Raw genomic sequence first — 21,921 nt, 5'->3', positions numbered from 1 at the left:
ACTTGCTCAATATCACACAACTTGTGAGTGATTTATCCAGGATTCAGGCACTCATCTATTATCTGATTCTAACCACAAATTCTCCCACAGAGTCATAGCATGAATATACATCCCAGGCTCCCAAGCCAATCCTGACGTATTCCTCTTGCCTTGTGATTTTTAACATCACTCCCTTTCATCCTCAGAAGTCCTAGGTTGTGATCATCCTACTGATATTTCAATAAGAGTGCTATAAAAAGCAGGCTTTAAGCCAAGTGCAGGCGGTGTCAGTGGGTCCAGGAGGAATGAGGAAGGGGACAGGCTGGAATGTCCTCTTAGGTGGTTCAGAGGTGGCTGGCTGAGAAGGCAACGGTAGATTTAGGAAGAATGGGGGGAGCTGTGAGTTGGTAGAAGAGCAAACAGTAAACGGAGGGTAGAGGGTGTTTTGTCGGGGTTGGGGGGGAATGGTATGTGCTACAGACATTTGCAGGGTGGGAAAAGGAGCATGGTACCTGTAGCAGGTAAAGCAAATGAGCACTTGGCTGGTTCTCCTACTTTGGCTACTGCTAGTGTTGAAAAAGTTTTTTTAAAAAGTTAAAATCATGCTTCCTATTGTAAGAGAGGAAACATTTTTTCCCTCTACCCTCCTAGTTTTTCAGCTGGAGCCCTGACAATTAGGTAAATATATAGGGGAAACTAATGGAAGATAAGGGTTTTTTAAATAGGGTTTGTTATGTAGATTCCTCTCAGTGCCATCTCATCTCCAGTAATCAGGTTGTTATCCCCTTCTTGGTATGGGAAGTGGAAGATGGGAAGGGCACCTTCACAAGGGGAATTTATGTTCTGCTTTCAGGCAGATAGGAGGAGGGCAGAGAATTTATACTGTGTCTGCTCTTTCTCAATCACTTTCAGCTCAAAGTAATTCTTATGCCAGAGTGGCATATTTTAGGGTGACATACTCTGAACTACTTCCTTATACAGTTATTAAAATGAACATGTTTGCTTAGCTCAAGAAGGAATCAGTCAGATGTTATAACCTGTGCAAAGGAAAAGCTGAAAAAGCTCAGATGTATATAGACCAAAAGGATATTGAATTGAACATGTAAATGGAGGCAAAGTTTTTTTCCATAGATTGGCAGTGAAGACAATTGAACCTCCACAAGATAGGACAGAATTTGCAAGTCTCTCAGTTACCTACAACTTACAGAGCTCAAGGACAAAGGACAGGGATAGAACTTGATAACTTGAAGAAATGTCATCTACACAATGCATAGTTTTCCACTGAAATATGAATTATTTTATGCATCAGACACCTGGTGGGAGGATGCTAACATGGGGGCCTTTGAATTGAGTTCAGCAAAGCAGGGATATACCCATGGGTTGAAGTTTGGGAACACTGGTTATAATAAGGACAGGATAATTTAGGATTAATGTGACAGGGTTTGGGGATGACAGATAAAATGGAGGCCAAAGTCAGGTTTCTGGTGTTGAAGGTGGGATAACAGACACATGTGCTGTTGGGCTTGATCTTTTCCAGGTGGTAGAGTAAGGTCAAATGCCTCTTGCCAGTCATACAACTATCTGAGAGCCACTTCTTTGAAATCAAGGAAGATAACGCTCTATCTCATTTCCTAGGAAGAGATGGGACGAACTTCAGCTGTTACCTGATTCCAAATTGCAAACTCTACCTCTACAAAGATACAATAAATTTAGCAATTTTATCTTGAAAACATGAATATAATGTATCCACTGAGCAATATATAATAGTAAGGTTTCTTTCTGTCTTTGCAAACTCTTCAGCGGGTTGCCTGTAATGTGCATCACATTCTGGTTTAATGGTTTTTCAATAACACAATTTTTTTTTTCCCTTTTCCCTTCGTGGAGAGGTGTTCTGGGTTGGGATGAGATTTTGTTTTTAATTATATTTCTCCAACAGTAGACACCAGGGTAAGATCAAACTGAAGAGGCTTTTTGATGAGTAAACCATATCCTTGAAGGCCGGCAGGCTATATGTTTAGAAGCACAGATAGAGAGTTTTGAGGAGGAAGTCTCCACATTTGGCTGTGGGCGTAACGCACTGGCCCTGGGAAAGCCCCCTCAGCCCCATCTGCCCTAAGGCTGCCAGCTGCCTCCAGTTACCTAGACCACCCTGTACTGCGACTTCTTCTACTTGTACATTACAAAAGTACTCAAGGGAAAGAAGCTCAGTCTTCTGGTGTAAGTAAGTCTAGACACCTTCCATGGTCTCCTGAGGAGAGATGTTCTGGTGCTGCCTGGTCTGTGGTCTGGCTTTGTGGCTACTGTTTCTCAGACTGAAAGCTTTGCTGAAGGAGCAAAGCTGTTCCCTGGGATTCCGGCTTCATAGATAGGGTGACTGGCAATTTTGGCTCTTGGACACTTAGCAAATAGTGAAATTAAACCACATGAAGAAGGCTGGATTCAGTAAATCATGTCTATTATTGTGATGTCTGGATCTTAGTTGCCTTATTTGCTGTAGGCTATGGCTGTGAAAACCAAAGCCATCTTACTTTTGGACTCAGCCTGCAGTCTGAGAACCACACCTTGCTTAGCACGATTAGCACGATTTTGATAGTCCACTGTCTTCATTACCAGTACTTTACATTGTCAGAGTCTCCTGCCCAGGCAAATAGTTTGATAGTTTATCATAGAAGATTCCCAGAAGACCGAATAATGTCTCACCCAAGATGTCTGTGTCCTAGTCCCTGTATCCTTTGTCTAGTCAGGTCTTCACAATGTATTACCCTTTGTTAAACTGGTATATAAGCTCCTGGGTCTAAATGCCTCTTTGTGTCTTCATTCATTTTCTCTGAAGGCCTCTGTGTACATGTATTGGGTTGGCCAAAAAGTTCATTTGGGTTTTTCCATAACATCTTACGGAAAAACCGGAAAGAACTTTTTGGCCAACCCAATAAAAATTAACATCAAATAAAATTTGTATGCCTTTTCTTCTGTTAATCTGTCCTTTGTCAGTTTAATTCACAGATCCCATTAAAGGAGCCTAAAATGTAAAAGAAAAGTTTGCTCTTCCCTTACGATGTCTTTGTTTTTTTTTTTAATTTAATTTAATTTACTTTTTTTATACAGCAGGTTCTTATTAGTTATCTATTTTATACATATTAGTGTATATATGTCAATCTCAATTAGTGTATATATGCCTTTGACTGCTTCCCTTCTTCCTACTTTTCAAACATTGGCTTTGTTTTAAATTCAGCTCTCTCTTGGTCTTTCTAGTTAACTGATTCTACTCTCTAAATATGCTGCTGCTGCTCAGATTTAGATCATTTATTCACTCAACTAATACTTGTTGCGTTACTTACATTGGTCCTGGACCCTAGGGAGCAACTCTGATTAGAGCAATGCCCTGCTATCATGGAGTTTACTTTCTAGACAGGTGAATTATAAAATAAGTACATAATCGTATAATATATCAGGTGGGGGTAAGTAGAATGTAGAAAAATGAAGCAGATTCAAAACATATGAGAAGAATAATCACTCCTACCGTTTACTGAAATAAACATTATGATGTTCCAAGAACTATGCTTTTTACATATCTTCATCTAGTTTAGTTCTTACAATTTAAACAGCCAAATATTACTAGCCACATTTTGTAGAAGAGGCTTGTCATTGTTCAAAGTCATCGCTAATAAAAGGCAAAACAGATATAAATCCAAATTAATCTGACTACAAACCAACACCCTATACTGTCAAATATTGCAATTGCACCTGAGAACCATCTGTGGGGATTGAAAAAAATACAGGGCTACCCTGGTGGCTCAGTGGTTAAGAATCTGCCTGCTAATGCAGGGACACAGGTTCGAGCCCTGGTCCGGGAAGATCCCACATGCTGCAGAGCAACTAAGCCCGTGCACCACAACTACTGAGCTCACGTGCCACAACTACTGAAGCCTAGAGCCCGTGCTCTGCAACAAGAGAAGCCATCGCAATGAGAAGCCCACGCGCTGCAATGAAGAGTAGGCCTGCTCACAAAAACTAGAGAAAGCCCATGCACAGCAACAAAAGACCCAATGCAGCCAAAATAAATAAAATAAATAAATAATAAAATGAAAAAAATACAGGTGTCTGTGCCCCAATCTAGTATCACATCTCAATAAACATCTCAGTGGGTGGAGTTGGAACATATGTATTTTGGAAAAGCACCAGATAATGTAAAGCCCTGTTCTTGACTGTCTCCTGAGTGTCTGTCAAGAACCTTAGTTTAACATGTACACAACAGAACAAATTACTTTCCTTTCAAACTGCCTCCTCTTCCTATTTTTCATGTTTATTAATAATATCACCATCTTTATGAATTTAGGAGCCAGGTCTATTAGTCTGGGCCAAATCAGGAGACATAAACCACACAGTAACGGGAAAGTTTAATATAAAAAACTATTAAGTATAAAAGGGGATAGAAGTAACAAGAGATGGGCTAGGAAGAAGCAAAAGAACTGAAATGAATCTAGGAATAGCAGATATAAGGAGCAGCCACCACCGCTGGGGCAGAGACAGAGCACACAAGGAAGGGCCCCCACCCCCTTCCAGGCTGAGACCTGGACCTTGTTGGAGGGGGCACTGCCAGCTCCCTGGGTGGCAGAGAAGTCACTGGGGTGCAGTGCTGGCTAACTTGCCAGAAATCAGCTCTCTAGGGTGCCAAAGAAAGCTGTTCACAAAGAGGTGTGTCCCTGGAGGCATTCTGCTACAAAACCTTCTGAGGGGGATGACTGGGGAAGCTGCTGGCTGCTGGGAGCTGCCAGGTACTGGGGAAGCTGCATGTGACACAGGAGCAGGTGCTGGAGAGAGACACACAGATCACCAGAATCAGGAAGCAAAACGCTTTCCTCCTGTGCCCTCTACTGACAAAGCCTAAATCATGCAAAGGAAAAATATTTAAAGGGCCCAGGTCCATTTCACAGAGTAGGCTTTGGGTGAATTTGGAGCTGAGCGGCTATAAGGGTCTAACTGGTGCACAGGGAACCATCCCACCTGCTCCCCCTCCCTCATCTTCCCATGTGGCTGGTACCGCTTCCTGCAGAGCTTACCCTGGAAATGTCTGGGCATCCCCACAGCTGAAATCATCGTCTTTGCCTTCTCACTGGTCTCCGGCTTACCAACAGTTCACAATCCAGCTCTCCTTCCCACTGCTTCCAGAGACATTTTTCTTAAAGTAAAAAATGCATCTACTGGTGGGCTGTGTCAGTTATCCCTCTATGAACTTGTACAGGATGCACATGAGACCAAGAGGTATAGTCCTAACTGGTCTAAAATGACAGCAAGTGAGCATGGCAGTATAATACTGTATCTGGCAATTAGAAATTCTCTTCTTGAATTTTCCATCCTGTTTTTTTTTAACCTGTTGAATTATGGGTTGAAAGCAGTCAGTACACTAAGGAATTATGAGAGATAACCGCTGGGGTGGAAAATTAAGGATCAGAAGTTTACCTTCTCAAACCTGTATTTCAAATACTAAAAAAGAAGTCCTTTTAGACCCTAGATTGAAGAGGTGAGAAAAAATATGACTGTCATTTGGGTTATTGACTAATAACCCACTTAATAATTAGTAGTGAGTTCTTGAAATGGACACTGCCCTGAAGGTGTTTATACCTGGGCAGAGCTGCCTTCTCTGTGAAGCATAGTGCTAAGGACCCACGGTGATAATGTTTTCATTTCTTTTAAAGTCAGAAAAAAATGAGCATCTAGGTCAAAGAAAATATTTTAACATAATATTAATATATTTGTCTATATACCAACACAATTGTAAAATATAAATTTTAATATTTTTTACAGAGGGAAGTATCCACAAAGGCAGATGTGCTCAGGGCCGTTGAAAGTCATTATGTGGATCCACATCTGGGGGCTCAGACCTAAGCTAGGAATCTAGTTCAGTGTTTTCTAATCTGTGGGCCATGGGCTCACAATTACTGCTCTTGTAGTATTGTTTGTAGACTAATAATCTCTGAAAAACAATTATGTGTGCCTTTATGATGAATATGATAGGAATTTATTTTAAAGTATTTCTAAAGTCATCCTTTCGTGTATTTTCTCAACAATAATTACCAAGGGAATAGCTACTATGATGTAATATGTCTGGAAAGGGTCCACATAAGTTCCCTGGGAGAAAAGCTTACTATGCTCTAATGTATACACTGGGAGGAAAGCCAGCTGGGGTCTTTGACTCTGACTGCCTGGGCTCCTACTGGATATGTCCTTTATACCATTATTTGGTGCACCAGAAAGTTATTTTGGGAGGGTTTAAGTGGGCTGGTTGCTAGAGTGTTCTCGTAACCAGGAGAAATAGGGCACTGGGGAATTCATGCCGAGTGTTCTGAGCAGAGAGGAACACTGACTTGCTCTAGGCAGATTCCACTGAGGGAGGTTGGGCAGATGGACCATCCCTGTTACCTTTGGAAGCGTAGTGATTTAGTGGATATACTGTGACCAGCTGGCTGTTGATGAGCCCTGAACAAGATGAAGCTTATGTGGATGCTCTTGAATGATGCCATCCAAGACTGGAATACACGTGCGTTAAAAGTTGGAGTCCAGGTGGCTGGGTAGACCATGGAGATGGAAAATTTTGTTTGGCTAACAGTGTATAGCCCCAGCCCCGATGGAGGATAACGCAGGGTATACTTTTAGGCACGTGGGTCAGGAAGTCTGTTTGAAATGGTCATTGTATCTGAAGGGCATTCAGAGCCAGGGCTGGTATAGCAGCCCCCAAGGCTGCCTGTCCTGTCCTTGTCCTGGATGCAGGATTCACAGGTGGTTATATCCTAGTCTCTAGGGTCTAGAGAGATACCTGTTACATGGGTACCACCAAAAGCTTCTGAGAGTGTAGTGTCTCACTTAGACATGGTGAAGGTGGAGGAGGCAATGGTGGGGTTGGGGGCAAGGACGCCTACTGTCGGTCAAAGCCTAGTCAGTTGTATTTCCTGATAAATCCCTCTCAGCTCTCCATCTTGCTCAGGAGTCCACGAAGTCCCTTGGATGTCATCAAGCTTCAGCCAAGAGTGGGTAACCTTTGCTGCCAGCCTGGGGGCTTGCTGGTTGTCCTGATGTAGAGAACTTCCTGGAGTGGGCTTCCCTCTCTTCTTCCCTGGAGGTCTGGTTTCCTAGTGAGGGTGTCTGCTGGGTAGTTTTGGCTCCTGGGAATTTATCATAGTAAAACTGCATCCCTGTGTTGGATTTCTTATTTCCTTGATGATTATACAGTTAATCAACATTTATTGAGCCTTTACTGTATGCTGTGTGCTGAAGTATACTGGAAAGGGTTCTAGAACACTGGCTCTGGAGTCAGACTGCCTGGGTTTAAATCACAGCTTCTGTACGGTTTACTGATGTGACTTTGAACAATTTATTTAACCTCTTTGGGCCTCAGTTTCTTATTCTATAACATGAGTATGATTATAAAGGCTTCCTTCTCATTTAGTTGTTGTTGGGATTAAATAAATGAATACGCACATGTGCATGCTGAGATCAGTGCCTAGAAAAGAGGAAACCTTCAGGAAGCACTGGGAGAAAATGAACAGGTTGGAGTGATATGACCTGGTTGGGGTGAAGAGGTAGCTGGCTATTTCAGAGTAGGTGGCCTTGGCTGAGGTGGTGACATTAGAGCTTTGAGTTCATGATATAAAGGAACTGGTCATGCTGAGATCTGAGGGTAGAGTGGTCCAGGTGGAGGAAACAGCAAGAGCAAAGACCTAAGGTGCAAATAACCTTGAGAACTATGGGGAAGAGAGGATTCCAGTGTGTTAGCAGGGATGGATATGAGATGATGTCAGACAGGAAGGTAGGCAGGGACCAATTCACATAAAGCTTGAGGGGTTTGCATTTGGTTTGAAGTGAATGAAACACTTAAAGGGTTCTGAATGATATGATTTGTGTCCTTGTGAAATCACCTTGGCTGCTGTGTGGAGCTAAGGTGGAATGAGAGAGACTGGGACCCCTGATTCATAAGCTCATGGGATCAACACTTGTTCACTGTTCTCTCCTGCTTTTTAGAGACAGTCCCACCACTGAGTGCCCCACTAGATGAGTATGGCTTCCACTCATAGATAGAGACGCAGCCATACAGGGCAGTCCCTTTTTTTGTCATTATGTACTATTCTCCCTAAGTCACCCGCAGCCCCTTCACTCTCTACAGGCAATGCTGTCTTCATGGAAACAGAGGCCTTAAGGGTAAACTTTTGGAACCAAGTTTCCCTCCTTTTCTAAAAGCAGAGGTTTACCCATTACCTCTTACCCTAACGCCTTGCTGTCTGTTCCTGGAGAAGTAGAATCTGGATCTCTCTCAAGTAATCCTTTAACATTTGAGACCATGGGTAAGGTACTGGTGTCCTTGAAGCTTTCATTCTGGAGATGGGAGACAGACAATAAACAAACCAGCAAGATGACTCAGATGTCAATAGAGCTGTGAAGGCAAGAGAGGTGGAAATTGACTGGGGGAGGGGGAAGAGCTACTTCAATTGACAAGGCCATGGAAGGCCAGTGTCATGGAAGAAGGTGACATCGGAGTTGAGATGAGAAAAACAGGAAGATGGGGAAGATCATGAGAGATAGCACTCCAGGGAGAGGGAATAGCAAGTGCAAAGGGCTTAAAATGGGAATGAGTCGCCTTGCAAGAGGAAAGGAAAGGTGACCATCGTGCTAAACTTGGTAGCCAAGGGGGAGTGTAGAGGGCGATAAGGTAAGAGAGATAATCAGGGGTCCATTCACTAGAGCTGCATAGATCCAGGGTAAATAGTGAGGGTTGTATTTTTTTTAATTATTTTTTAAAATTTTATTTATTTATTTATTTATTTAGCGGTATGCGGGCCTCTCACTGTTGTGGCCTCTCCCGTTGCGGACCACAGGCTTGGGACGCGCAGGCTCAGCGGCCACGGCTCACGGGCCCAGCCGCTCTGCAGCATGTGGGATCTTCCCGGACCAGGGCACGAACCCGTGTCCCCTGCATCGGCAGGCGGACTCTCAACCACTGCGCCACCAGGGAAGCCCGAAGGTTGTATTTTAAATGCAGTGGGAAACAGCTGAAGGTTTGAAGCAGGGGAATAGTATCTGATTAACATTTTTTCAAAATTCCTTGGCTAATGCTACAGAGAATCATTTCTCGGAGGAGTAAGGTGAAACCAGGACACTAATTAAGTGGTTAGTAGTACAGGAGGGAACTGATAGCAATCTGAACCAGGGTGGTAGCCATAGAGAGACCAGAGAAGAGGTAAATGGACTTGGGATTTAATTTGATAGGAGAACTAAAATAATTTATTAATGGAGTAGATTTGGGAGGGGAGGGGAAAAAAAGTATGTGGAATGACTCTCTCCCCACACACCTTTTTTTTTAATTGAACCAAATTATTCCTTGCTTTGCACTAGGGTCTTCTTGTTTTGAATTTAAGCTCCACTCTCTTATCTTATACATGTCTTACCTTATAAATTAGGGTAAAGTCACTCCCTGCATATTGCCATTATCCTCACATCTCTCTTCATACTGATGACTAATCCATGGGCAAATCCAGGGTTGATTTTTAGCTCTGTCGCCAATACTCAGTGAAAACTGGGATGATATTCAGCTCTTCCCTTGCTTGTTAAAACTCTTACCTCCTCGGCTTCAGGTCTCCAGCCTCTCCTCGTTTTCTCACCTCTTCCCTCTCATTTGACTGTCTCTCTAGTCTTGACATCCAGCGATCCCTACTTTGATTTTTCTCTCTTGTTTCTCAGGATGAAGATCAATTCTCCAATTTAAGTAGCATGGCTTCAACTCCTGGACATTTCTGATGGTTTGAAAATTTACATAATAATAATTGCACTCAACGTTGATCATGCCATCGTCACGTGCTGGCACATCTCTAATCCCTAAGTGCGTGCTGTATCGTTGTATCTGTACTGTGTATCACTGTCCCTATATTCAAATGAGGGAACAGATTCATTATGGTTAGGGATTTTGCCCAAGCTGACATAGTCAGCAAGTCACAGACGTTGGTTTTGAACACAGACGCATCTGAATCCTAAATTGTCACCATAACAACTGTGGTCTACTGCCTTCCAAAATTCCTGCTCATTCCAACTCTACCCCTCCCCTCAAACTCAACAACACAAATACCTCCTCTTTTGTATGTATTTTGCTTCACAATTCTATCTTTCACACACTCTCTAAATCTAGAAGTGTCCTGACTCCTTCCTCTCCATTATCCCCTGTCAAATTGGTCTTCATGTTCAGCAGCATTTGGTTCATGGTAAGGATGTGTTGCCGACATCATCTCATGCTTCCTAATGGATTTTCTGGGCTGGTCTTTCCACAACCTATTCATCCTGTACATTGTCACCAGATCCTTTTTAATCAATCTGATTCTGTCATTTTGCTTAAAAACCTCTCTTGGCTCCTTGAGTCCTTATTGCCTACCAATTTCCATAGCATTCATCCAGGGTCATTAACAGTTGGCCCCACCTGTATTTTCTGTTCAGATTGTCTCATGTGTATGTGAATAATTATTTTTTCAGATGTATGTAGATGCTATATAAGGAACAAACTCCAGATTAATTTCAAAGCATTACTAAATTTATAGTGACTTTTTATTATTGTGAATTTCTCACTCAATGAGATACTAAAAGTACAACTACATTCAATTTTTTTCATGTTGAAATGAGTGTCTCACAAGTAAAAGAAAAGGCTGGGATCCACTGATTAGTTCTCCTTTTTGATTGATCATCATTTCATAAAAGCTTTCTTTGGGGTTTTAGAACTTAATAATTTTAATGAACATGATTAGCTATTGTAGTTCCAAGGCTGTTGACCCTGTAGCCAAGGTCATACCTGGACTGAATAATAATTGGCATGGACCTGGGTGTGCATGGGGTTACTAGCCCTAGGATCTTTACAGAGAAGGGAAGAATTTAATTTTTATTTTTAACAGCTCTTTAGAAAGAACTTTTAAATGCATCCATCCTTTATGGTAGGCTTCACTACAGAAATGGGAATGAAATCAAGGGGAAAAAGTGATATTTTGATTTAATAACATATCTAGTGCAATTTGGTCTTCAGTTGCGTCCTATATTGAAAGCCGGGGAAAGACATTGTTTTCCATCCTAGTGCAGCCACCTGTTCTTCTGGCAGCACCACCAGGGCAGCCGCCTTATATAAATCATTCTCCTTGTACAGAGGCCCTGTGTGGTGAGAGGAGACTGGGCTCTGGACTTGGATTTATTTGGGTTAAAACTTGTATACAAAATCACCAAATATTACACCTCAGTTTCCTTATCTTCAATATGGGAACAAAGCCTATTTTATAAGGTTATTGGGAGTTTAAATAAGCTAGCATTGAACTTGAAAAAAATTAATAAATTTTCTTTCTATGGTACCATGTGCCCAAATAGTTCACTTCCATTTAGTGCTCAAAATTCTAAGGCTGGAGGAAACTTAACCCTTATTTAGCCTAGCCCATTACTTCACAAATGTGAAAAAAGCAAGAGGCCATACTAGATCTACTGGTCACATCATAAAATTGTTATATAATTGGGATGAGACTGAAGAGTCTTCTCCTAGCCTAGTATTTTCCATCCCTAGTAATGCAAAATTGATCTTCAATCAAAGGCTAATGAAACATTGAAGGGATTGAATGGAACAAATAAGTGAGAATCTTCTTAATTTTGGACATTGGGCTGGTACTGCTGGGTACAATGATGAATAAAAATATTTTCTTTATCTGAAGTGGGTCCTAGAAATTCATAACACTGCCTGCACACTAGAATCATCTGGAGGAAGTCTTCAAACTTATCCATACCTGGACTTCACCCAGAGTTTTTAATTCAGAATTTAAAAATTCTTTTGGCCTGGGGTACACAGAGGAAGGAGGGATTTCCCTGGGGATCAAAAAGAAGGCTTTAGAAAACCTGCTGAAGAGTGATTCCAAATTATCCTACCCATCATTAATTCAACAAATATGTCTGGAGCAAAATGTTTCTTTCAGGTATTGTGTTTGACATCATCTGGGAAAAAGAAGAGAAATGAATCAAACAATATACAGTTAAAGTATGGGGGGAGCATAAGACTGGAAGTCAAGTAACAATAAGATAATTCCTCCCCAAAGAGATGTAAACAAGTGTGGAAGCTCCCTATTTTATAGAGCAGCAAGCCAGGCAATCTCCAAGTAGCCGCCGTGGCAGATCTTTGGGAAATACGATCCAGATTAGCCCTGGATTTTTATTATTCTGATTTGCAAATGTGTTCTGAAAGTTTGGCCCAAAGATACAGCTACAGGCTTTTCTCCCCTCTCCTTATCCTTCTTCCCAACTCTTGCTTTTCTCCCCAGACTCCTTTCCTTCTCAGCCTATGGTTTAGAGTAGAGTTGGCCGGACAGCTGCAATAGAGGCCGTACCCCTTTTGGAAACCTGGCCCATCTTTGCAGAAATGAGATAATGTCCTCAACAGCACTGAAATATCAAGGCAAACGTGAGTGCGAGAAGCAGAGGGAAGGCTCAGAGCATCTGAGGGTAGGTGGAGCTCCTTTCTTTCTCCCTTTCCTCTATACTTCACAGTAACCTAATAAATTGCCATATGCCAGAAAACTGTTATAATTTTGCATACATACATCTATACAAATTCATATAAATCTCTACAAATCTATGATGATTATGATACGACAAGCACCCGCTAACGTACTGCCTCTACTCAGCCAACTAATTGAGACCACGTTAGCTTCCACCCGTCCGTAGTCTTCCCATCTACCATCCTGATTATATTTCATTTTCTTTCCTTTCTAGGTTAAGTCTATGGTCTATCACAACATGTACAAGTGTCAGTGGAAATCCTGGTCCTGGTGATACAGCTGGATTTTGAGATATGGGAGGTTAGGGTGGAGGGAAGATTGGTGGAGGGCAGAGCTTATGGTCCCAAGTTGACAAACTTGAAAAGGGCTCGTTGAAGGGGGCTACCTACAATTAAACATAGTTATGCTATTTGTCCAATAAAATATTAAAGATTAAAAAATAATCACAGTATTTGTCCAGGGGAGTAAAACATCAACATTCTATGAAAGAGTCACAGTGTTTGTTCTGGAGAGCAGTGGACCAAGGAAGGAAACCTGGAGATCTTATCTTTTAGGATATATGACAAGAAGTGCTGTTGATTTCGGAAGCTGCTTTTCTTCATGATCGACTTTCCCTCTTCGTAGATTGTAATCCACACCTGAATACCTATATATTTATGAGTCCTTCTAGGGGTAACATGATTGACTATCACTTCCAGAGACACTTGATGGAGGGGTTGTGATTAGAAGCAGAGAAGGACGGTGATTCTGCAGGGGTATTGGCTTGGTGGTTTATTAGTACGTAGCTGAGTCCTGATATGATTTGTCCTGAGTCTCCATGAGGAGCTTAGAGGCTTCCTGAGGTCTTCACTCAGTCTGATGGAGATGTTGCAGGGTGTATTCTCTCTAGCCTGTAGGCTAAAGATGCCACATGTTTTTAGATTTTAGGGGGGAGCTCCATTTAAAAAGAACAAATTCTATAGACCAATGTTTCTTAAACTTTTTTTAATCTTAGGATGCCTTTAACACTCAGAAAATTATTGAGGACCTAAAAACGAGTTCTTTTTTTAGGTGGAACATATCTATCAATATTTATGGTATAAATAATTTAAACAGAGAAATTAAAAAATATATCCTTGATTCATTTAAAAATGACAATTAAAACTTTATATGTTAAAATAAATAATTTTTATGAGAAATACTTTTATTTTCCCCTCCAAAAAATTAGTGATAAGAGTGACATTGTTTATATATTTTACAAATCTCTTTCATGTCTGGTTTAGAAGACAGTTGGATTCTCACTCTGCCTCTCTTTTCAGTCTGTTGTGATATATTGTTTGGCATAAGTATATGAAGAGAATCTGGCCTCATGCAGATGTGTAGTTGGAAAATAGAGGAGTATTTTAGCAGCCTTTTGAGATAATTGTGGGTATTCTTCTTTGATACTACACCAAACTTGACAAGTGGTAGTTTCTTAAAGATTGGTTGTAATATGGAATCTGAAACTGTATCAGTAAATGTTTCATACCCTGTACATTCATGACAGACTGAGTGAAAGAGTCAGATTACATCTTAGTATTACTAAGAAAATAGTTTTGCTCTCATTGAAGACTATATTTTGAGAATTGCTGCTATAGCCCAAAGACAATGATGATGTTACATGCACCAGGCAGGGGTGAGACACCCTTCTTAAACCTTGGATTGACGGAGACTGATAGAAAATTGAGCTAGATAAACATCAACAAACAAGCCATCAATTTTGAAGGGATCATATAGGAAAGATGTAAGAAGTAGGAAGAGTAACTAGACAGACAGATTCAGTTTATAATCCTCCCCCCAAAACAAAGTCTTTTTGAACAGAAAACACTTCCAGAATAGAGCTTACCCATAGTATTGCTGAGGGAGCATGCAGAAGGGACTTAGGAAAGAACCTAGAGTAAGGCACCAAAAAGTCCTACCCTGAACCCACACTTTCCTGCCCTGTACTTCACCTCTGCCATTCTCAAGGTCTTTGTTTCACATCCCAAAAAACTACACCAAACTGTTGTGTAAAATGAAACTCGAGCTCAGGATTTATAATCAGACTTCATTGCTTATCAAAACTGCACCACAGAAAAGAAGGAGGGAGTACACAAGAGGCAAAGGCTGAAGATCACCCTAATGAATGGTTAATTCTTGATAGAAAATTATAGTTGCTGAAAAATCTTGAGCTGGGTTTTAATGAAAGCTATCCTTAGGTCACATTCTGCCATGTGTACAAGAAGACATAAAATAGTATATTCAGTCTCTTCTATTAGCTTGATAAAGTTCAAGTTCTCCGTCCCTTTAGGTGCTCTGACAACCACCTTGCATGAAAGATCGACTCAAGACAAAAGCAGCAATATTCCAGAGGTAGGATATGGTGGCCCTTGGAGAAGACATCAATCAACCAGAAACTGAAACCGATGTCTGGTCACAAGCCTGTTTAGAAATCAACCTCAGGTGCCATCCCTAAGGATACAGGCAAGAGGACTCACTATTGTGAGTGTGTTTTATTGTTCAGTCCCCAGTGAATTCCTCATCTTCCAGTCCAGTGATACACTTTTAGTTTTAGTCTTCCTTACTCCTGAAATTGATGCTATTGGCCTATCCCATGACTATTGAAAACAGTTTCCTCCATTGCTTCTAGTTCACTGCTCTCCATGGATCTTCTCTGGCCTCTTGCTGATATTTTCATAGTCTATATGCTTGATCATTCTCTCCTTACACCTAATATGTTGGCATTCCCAAGGCCTGACCTTTTGTCCTTTCAGGATGATTAATTCCATTCTCCAAATGTACCATTTTTTGAGCAATTATGTGCTGGGAACTGTTTTTATTTCTTTATATTTTTTATCTCATTTAATTCTTACAAAAACCCTGAAAGGCTCTTAATAGTATTCCTGTTTTGATCACAAAAGTTGCATTCCTTGTTCAAATCATATCTTGAAAGATCTGGGATTTGGTCCTAGATATGACTGCAAACTACTGTTTTAAACTTACCATATGCTACCCAATATATTGCCAACCTCAGTTTCTGTCTTGAACCTGAGACCAGGGCTTCACACCTTTGAGGAACTTCAGAGACATCAGTAAAAATTGTTTTAGGGCTTCCATGGTGGCGCAGTGGTTGAGAGTCTGCCTGCCGATGCAGGGGACATGGGTTTGTGCCCCGGTCCGGGAAGATCCCACATGCCGCGGAGCGGCTGGGCCCGTGAGCCATGGCCGCTGAGCCTGTGCTCCGCAACAGGAGAGACCACAACAGTGAGAGGCCCGCGTACCGCAAAAAGAAAAAAAAAAAAAAAAAATGTTTTAAATAGAGGTGCCCTTTGTTCCTGTTCATTGCTACTGAATAAAAATCTTGGTAGATGATTTTGATGCGTGCTATTGATACACTGATGAACTTGATCCTTATGTTCAACTTTCTATTGAGTCATCACCTAGATGCCTCCAGAAACTTTGACTTTAACAAGAACAAAACTGAACCTACATTCTCTCAAATCTCCTCTTGTCTTTCACATATTGTTAATATTATCACCACTCACACAAATACAGACAGTTGGGAGTCATCCTAGAATCCTTCCGCTCCTTCGTTCTCCCTATACTTTTGGCTCCAAGTCCTGTAGTACTTAGCTCGGAGGTATCTGGACATCCCTACTGCTACTTCTATCATCTGTCACCTCCTAACTCGTCTCCTTGCTTTTTAGTCTCTCCATACTACAATTCCAGCCTACATCTTACAGCCATCTTAATTTTTCTAAGAAGTGTCTTTTAAGGACCATATTAATAGTCTTTTATTGTTTTGCACAAAGGGAAGTGAATTTTAATATTTAGTCAAAATAACATGAGGCGAAACCATGGTATTTTAATGGTGTATTGGGTGTTCTCAAATTTTATCTTCTGCTATTTGACCTTTGAACTGTATTTAGGATGTGAACAGATGCTGGTGGTACTTTTAGGAAATTATGGGAGAAGACTGAGGACTAGAGAGTTAAACATGAGGATTTCTGTTTTTCCCATTCTGAATTGTAATGCTTGAAAAGAGAATCCCTATAAGTAATGTACTGAAATGAAGAGAAACAAGGAATCAGTCATCTGGGGTAAGTGTCAACCTATATAAAATTTAAATAGTGGGCTCTGCCTTGAAGGCATAAACATTTGGATATGCATATGAATTAACTGGTAACCCAGTTGTGTTTTTCAACTTGTGGGGCATAGATCCTGGAGAGTTTGGGAATTATATAGCAATGGATTGGTTCATGTGGCTGCGGCTATCTCATTGTCTATAGATTGAAAATAACGTAATTGATAACATCTTTAAAAATGTTTTTCAAGTGAATGTAATGATTAATGAAATATAAACTTAAAGTGTGACTAAAGTCATAGTAAGTTCTTTCATTATAAATTTTGCTATCAATGGATATCCAATTACAACTACTCTCACGTGAATGGTTTAATTTTTATATTAGTAAGGGCTCCACATGCTTGAAAGGGTTAACAAGCATCGATTTAGTTGATATACATTTTTTAAATGTACAGTTTTTTAAAGATTTCAAGTGGAAATGCTAAAATGAAGATGGATGTAGTATTCTGGAATTTCTGGAAAGATCTAGGCTTACGATATAAATTTGGGAACCAGCATGTAAATATTTTTAAAGTCATGATACTAGATTAGATTACTGAGTGAATAATGAGTGTAGATTAAAATAATAATAATAAGGCAGTCCAAGGACTGAGCTGTAAGGCTCTCCAGTATTAAGAAATGAAGATGATGATAAGGAACCAGCAAAGGAGACAGAGTGGCTATGAAAATAGAGGACAATCAAGAGAATATGCATCCTGAAAGCTAAGCGCTTAAAGGGCAGAAAATGATAAACTATCGCATGTTGGTAATAGATCAACTAAGGTGAAGACTGAGAAATGACCATTGGATTTTACAATGTGAGGGTTACTGGTGACTCTGACAATAGTAATTTTGGTGGAATGTGGGAGAGAAGTCCTTTTGGAGTGAGTGTAGAAGAAAATTGGAGATGGGGAATTTCAACCATTGGAAGAGTTTTGCTGCAAAGATTAAAAAGAGAGATGGAGCAGCGGACAGAGGAAGAAGTAGAGTTATAGAGTCAAGATTTGTTGTTGTTTTTAAGATGGGAGAAATAATAGCATGATCACACACTGAGGGGAAAGTTCCTGGAGAGAACCATTTCAGTTGTGTTAATACTACTAATTAGCCCCTTCTTGTTTTTAAGCTGTAGTATATTCTTCTATAATTATATATCTATTTTTAGTAATTAAGTTTTCAGACATCTAGGAAAGCTGAATGCTGTCTCAGGGTACTGCCTCTACCCTTTCTTTAAAGTACTGTTTGTTCAGGTCAACAATGACATCCTCATTATGGGATCTAATGGTTAATTTTCTGCTCCATAACTGCTTAATATGATGATTCTGATCCATCCTCCTACTTGTTGCAACTCTTTCGTCGGCTTCCAGGCCACTGCTCGCTCTCTCCTGATCCTCCTTTCTCCTTCCTCTACACCTTCTCAGTCTGTTTTGCCTGCTCCTACTCTGCCTTCCCTTCCAGAGTTGGCATCTTCAAGACCTTGCCTTTGATTATTCTCTCTCGTGTATTCCCACAGTTATCACTTCCAATCCTTTGGTTTCAATTGTTACCTCTATTCATTGTTCAATAACCTATATAATAATAATGGCATCTAACATTTACTGAGAATTTACTATTACGTGCCAGGCAGTTTGCTAACCTCTTTATCTGCCTTGTGTCATTCCATCCACACCAAAAACTCCTCTGAGTATCACCAGCCTCATTTTCAAATGGGGAAGCTTATGCTCAGTAAGGCTCTGAATCTTGCCCAATCCCATGGAGTTAGCAAATGGCAGAGCTTTGATTGAACTCATTGTCTATCTGATTCTAAAGCTGTTGTAACGACTATGCTTTATTTTCTTCTAAAACTCTAACTTAGATCTCCCTAGTTTTAAACTGGTACATCCATCCAACTGTCTAATGGATGTAGCTCAGGCGTTTCTATCTTAATAGATACTAAAGTAAATACAATGTTGCCCCTCGTTCCAACCCCTTCCCTACCCTGCAGATGTCCCTATTCTAACATCTCCTCCTCTGATATTTCCTGTTATTTCCTATCATGGTTTCTCCTTCAATCTATTCCCCAAGTGTAGACTGTTCTGGATTTTCCCTCTCCCTCACCCTCATACCCACTGTCTCCACATCTATCTGTCTCTGCATCCCAGCGCTGCTGACATCCTCCTCTGCTTTCTAATTGACCTCCTGCTGCCGGGCATCCCATTGCAGTTGGCTCTCCCCACGGCTGTCAAGGTCAGCTATTGAAAAAGTTGATCTGATTTCACTTCACTTAGAAACCTCTCGTGGCCCTTGTTACCTCCATTGTCCTTTCCATTCTATTTACAATATCACTCTATAATTGTCCTTGCCCATCTTGCATATCAGAGGCATCATGAACGCACGTGAAGAATTATATTTCAGAATATATGTGGATGCTCTTACGCTGAAGAAAACAAAATGAGTTCCAAAGTCTTTACTGAGTTTTAAGTGGCTTCTCACTTATTCTTCTCGATCAATGGGAGACTGATGTACAACTATTGTCATGTGAGACTGCTCAATTTTTTGACATTAAAAAAGACATTCTTATTTATAACTATTACATACCAAGTAATAGTTTTCACGTGAAACTCTTGTTTTAACTAATATTCTCAGCTAGAGCTGTTCTCTGGTTGTGGACTCTGCAGACAGGGCATATTAATTTTACATAATAAACTCTGGTAAAGTATCAGTGACAGAATGGAGATGGGTAAGTGGCAATGGGGGAAGATGAGGATACTGACACCAGGGTCTTTTCAAAACAGGAACAGGATGAACTCTACATTCTTAATAGCTCAGTTAAAATAATTTTAAAAGTGCCTCTGGTCCTTTGTTAGCTTCCAATAAAAAATGCAAGCAAAGACTGGAAAAAAGATTATACTTAGAAATACGCTATATTTTAATATAGCACAACCTGGATCTCAGTTGTGCCCTGGAATAAAAAGGACAATCCTCTTAGATAGATCAGTCTCCCAGATAAGAGGCCATGTGGGTGGTGGAGAAGGGACAATGGATTCAGATCCATCTGGGCTCAGATCCTGGGTATACTCCTGGATGACTGTGTGATCCTAAGTCCTGTCCTGTCTCTGAGTCTCAATTAGCTTTAAATGAGGGGAAATCTTATTTGCAATATAAATATAAGGGTTTCTTAGATGAGAAATTAACACATTGATCTGTACTCCTACATTGGAATGCTGTAAATAGCTCACGTCTACTTAGTTTCAACGGTTAGAATTGTAAGTCTAGAAGAAACACCAAAGTTTGTTTATTTCAGCCCCATTATTTTACAGATGTGGAAACCCAAGAAGATCAAGAGACATATCATAAACTATTTGTGTATCTGGGACTAGACCTCAGTATTCTAGTTTCCTAAGCTAGCATCGTTAACATGCTTGGATGGGACTATTAGGAGTTCTCAGCTAGGTAGGAAACTCATACCTCAACACAGTTACCAATATTAAAAGGCTGGAACATCAGCTATAAGTGAAGGGGGAGCCACAGGAAGGAAGGATTCATTTTCCTGAGGACCACAAAGAAAGCTTCATCAGATCTGTTATAGCGGCTGGAGAACATTGTACTCTTCTCACTTATTCCACTACAACTCACCATTTAGTAATTCAACAAGTATTTATTTTAAGGTGTTATTAACATCAATGAAGCTTTTCATTATAATGTACTTTTTCTTAGTCGATGAATACCCAAGAATAGGTACCATCATGTGATTGTCTAACAACTATATATTTTTTAAATTCTAGAAAACGGATCCACCTACAAAAAAAAATTGAGAAAAACCAGCTTAGTTGATATTTAAAAGAAATTTAAAGACTTGATTTTAATTAATGCTCTCAGGGTTTAACAAATATAGTCTTGTGTTGCCAATTACATTTTTTGGATGGGGAACTAGCCTACAGGTTTTACATGACAGAGGAGGATTTTATTCTGATTCCTCAGGGACTAAGTTCAAAGAGTTTTAAATGCTCCCAGGTGGCTTTTAGAGTGCGGTTTCAGGACGGGTGAGGTAAAATGTGGGAAAATAGGCCAACATAATTTAGTTTTCATTTGTGTTGGATAATTAGGAGAGGATGTGAATTGTTTTCCACTCTAGTTTAATCCACCACAAACTCAGTTATATCTTAGACCAATGTGTCGGGTCAGGTTCAGATAAGCAGATGGCACACTCCAATTAGGGCTAATGAGAGAAGCGTGGGCAGGGTTTAGGAAAGCCTCAGCACCTTAGGGCTAGGCCTGAAGGGGGTGAGGAGACTATATTTGTTAAGCCCTGAGAGCATTAATTAAGCAGTTCCTGGAATCTGCAGAGAAGGAAGAACAAAGGGGGTCTGCTGACAGAAAAAGAAAATGCCCTGAGACTTCTCCCTCCCACCCTCTGCGGCTCCTGGAAGTGTCTCCCTTTGACCACTCCCAGTGAAAGAGGAGGGCTGGGAAGCCAGGGCACAAACCTGAAAGTGGCTCTGAAGAGACAAGGGAAGGATACCCCGTACCAGCAACCACACCAGGTAGTCTATCAAGTATTTATCTCCCACTACCTAGACAGGCTGGGAAAGGAAATGGGATTTATACTATTATGATTCAATTCTTTATGATTTCATTCAAACAGTGTGTATTTGGCTAAATCCCTCAATTTCTGAGTCTTAGTTTTACATTTGTAAAATGTGGGTAGAAAACCTACTTTCCCAGCTTGTCCTCAGGTTTGAGAGAGTATATAGAATAGGACATAGCAAAGTCTATTTGATGCTGAAAACTTTAGGGCAATAAAGAACCTTAGAGCTTAGTCCTCTATCATCTTTGCTCTTGTCTGGCAACTACTCAGTGTCCACTGCATGCTCTGTGCTTAGGGAATTTGTATTCTTGGCAATTACAGAACTGGTTGGGAATGTATTACATGAGGATATCAAACCTGTATCCTGTACAAGCATTAACTATAGTCTGATCTCAGTATGTCTTGCACATGTAATTTTACTATATTTTGGTGCTGATGTGACTAATAAAATACAAATTTATTTTAGAGTGTTATGAAGTCATGGGGCCTTGTTTATTTTTATCTTGGTATATTTTCTCTATCAAAGGGACACTGAAAGCACACTGTCTTCTTGTGGGGACAGGTGAAGAAAACCTTTTTTAAAAAAATTCTAAAAGGAATCTTTGTAAAAATGTTTAGGGGTCACTGATATATTTTGGTTTTAGGTATCAACGTGACTTAGATTTTATAAAGAAACATTAGGCCTTAAACATCTTTTAATGAGG

General features: G+C 40.4%; 1 long non-coding RNA gene across 1 annotated transcript in view; it reads left to right on the top strand.

The window, feature by feature from the left end:
• Positions 1 to 21,921, top strand: part of LOC149748418 (uncharacterized) — a 117,804-nt gene that overhangs the window by 95,282 nt on the left and 601 nt on the right. Inside the window, exon 5 of the long non-coding RNA XR_016394215.1 lies at positions 14,842 to 21,173. This is a non-coding gene — a long non-coding RNA (uncharacterized LOC149748418). The remainder of the gene's footprint in view (positions 1 to 14,841; positions 21,174 to 21,921) is intronic.

The sequence above is a fragment of the Delphinapterus leucas genome, chromosome 9 (assembly GCF_059928025.1).
Source record: "Delphinapterus leucas isolate spDelLeu-1000000601 "Yukka" chromosome 9, BTC_Dleu_Yukka2, whole genome shotgun sequence".
NCBI lineage: Eukaryota > Metazoa > Chordata > Mammalia > Artiodactyla > Monodontidae > Delphinapterus > Delphinapterus leucas.
The sequence above is the reverse complement of the archived record's forward strand: the minus strand, read 5'-3'. Positions and strand labels throughout refer to the sequence as shown.